At 42.6% G+C, this 2,259-nt stretch overlaps 1 non-coding gene across 1 annotated transcript; it reads left to right on the plus strand.

Moving 5' to 3' along the window:
- Positions 1 to 1,372: 1,372 nt before the first annotated feature.
- On the plus strand, positions 1,373 to 1,479 carry LOC141675873 (small nucleolar RNA R71). The gene has a single exon (XR_012556501.1). It is a non-coding gene; the product is annotated as a small nucleolar RNA R71 (small nucleolar RNA).
- Positions 1,480 to 2,259: the final 780 nt, after the last annotated feature.

Genomic DNA, 2,259 nt, shown 5'->3' on the forward strand with positions numbered 1-2,259 from the left:
TAACACGTCCTCCATGATGCCTCGCGGGTATGTAATAGAACGATCAGCCAATTATAGAGACATGTAGGTGGGCTTTGGATCAGGCAAATTCAACTTTTTAAAGATAGACAATGGCATCAGATTGATGCTTGCTCCCAAATCGCACATGCATTTGTCGAAAGACAACTTGCCAATGGTGCAAGGAATGGTGAAGCTACCTGGATCTTTAAGCTTTGGAGGTAATTTTTGTTGCAGCACAACACTGCACTCTTCCATTAGAGCAACGGTATCAAGGTCATCCAGTTTCACCTTCCTTGAAAGAATACTCTTCATGAATTTTGCATAACTAGGCATTTGCTCCAGAATCTCAGCAAAAGGTATGTTGATGTGAAGTTTCTTGAACACCTCCAGAAACTTACCGAACTGCTTATCCAATTTTTATTGTTGCAATCTCTTAGGGAAAGGTGGTGGAGGATAGAGCTGTTTCTCCCCTGTATTACCCTCAGGCAGAGTGTGTTCAACAGTAGTCTTCCTTGGTTCTGCCACTTTCTCCTTTTGCTTCTCTTCTTCATCAACAACTTCAGCTTCCCCATCTTTCACTTTTTCTGCATCAGCAACTTTTCCAGACCTTAAGGTGACAGCCTTTACTTGCTCCTTAGCTTCCTTCCTTCCTGGTACTTCAGTATCGCTGGGAAGTGTTCCAGGTTGACGATTGAGCACAGCATTGGCTAATTGACCGATTTGATTTTCCAAGGTCTTGATAGAAATAGCCTAACTTTTGCACAACAACTTGAGCTCCTCGAAATCAACACTAGAAGGTAGAGCACAACCTCCTTGTTAAGGATATGATTGCCTTTGAGCGTAATGCTGTGGTTGCTGGAATCCAGGTGGATTAAATTGTTTACTTATAGGTTGCTGATATGGTTGCTGAACAGCATTCTGATTATTACTCCAGCTGAAATTGGGATGATTTCTGTTGTTAAGATGATAAGTAGCTGGCACAGACTGTTGCGGTCGCTGATAATTGTTCACATACTGAATAGATTCATTAACAAGAGAACACTGATCCTTAGCATGAGAACCTGCACAAATCTCACAGACCATAGCTATCTGATTGACTCCATAGTTGGCTAAAGAATCGACCTTCAAAGACAGTACTTGGAGCTGCGCTGCAATAGCTGTAGCTGCATCAACTTCCAGAATACCTGCTACCTTCCCAGGCATCATCCTTTGAGTTGGGTTTTGATGCTCATTTGCAGCCATAGTTTTAATAAGATTATAAGCCTCAGTATAGCTTTTGGCCCACAAGGCGCCTCCAGCTGCTGCATCGAGCATGGGCCGAGATTGGGCCCCCAAACCATTATAGAAACCAGTGATCACCATCCAGTCAGGCATACCATGATTTGGACACTTTCTCAACATCTCCTTGTAGCGCTCCCAAGCTTCGCACATAGATTCTGTTGGTTGCTGCGCAAACTGAGTAAGAGCACTCCTCAGAGCTGCAATCTTTGCCATTGGATAAAACTTTACCAGAAAATTTTGCGCAAGATCTTGCCAAGTAGTGATGGACCCAGCTGCCTCAGAATGTAACCAGTCCTTAGCTTTATCCCTCAGAGAGAATGGGAAAAGCCTCGACTTGATAGCCTCATCAGTCACACCATTATATTTGAAAGTACTACAGATCTCGATAAAATTCCTGATATGCATGTTGGGGTCTTCAGTTGCAGCACCTCCGAAAGAAACAGAATTCTGCACCATTTGAATAGTGCCCGGCTTGATTTCAAAAGTGTTAGCCTGGATAGCCGGATGAAGGATGCTTGACTGAATGTCATCAATTTTAGGACGAGAAAAGTCCATAAGAGCTGGATCTGCTGCTGGAACTATACGACCCCCCATGATCACTGGTTCTTTTTGCTCACTCTCATTATCTGAATCTTCAAAATCTATCTTCTCCGGAATATCATGAACTGAGTCTGTCGTATCAGCCGTATCTAAAGTTCTCTTGCGAGTGCGAGAACGTATTTGCATAAATGCTCGCTAGAGTACCTGAAACACAACCGAAAACAATAAGTAACATGTCTTAATCAATGAGTCCTAATGACCACTGATGGAAAGTACATAAATTAAACAAATACGCCGAGTCCCCGGCAGCGGCGCCAAAAACTTGTTAGGTACAAAACACGCGCTAATAATTCATACAAGTATACACGTTCACAAGTAATATAGAATAATTTCTAGTTCATTCCCACAGAGACTCAGACTAATTATGTTCAATTAACA

The sequence above is a fragment of the Apium graveolens genome, chromosome 7 (assembly GCF_009905375.1).
Source record: "Apium graveolens cultivar Ventura chromosome 7, ASM990537v1, whole genome shotgun sequence".
NCBI classification, from domain to species: Eukaryota; Viridiplantae; Streptophyta; class Magnoliopsida; order Apiales; family Apiaceae; genus Apium; species Apium graveolens.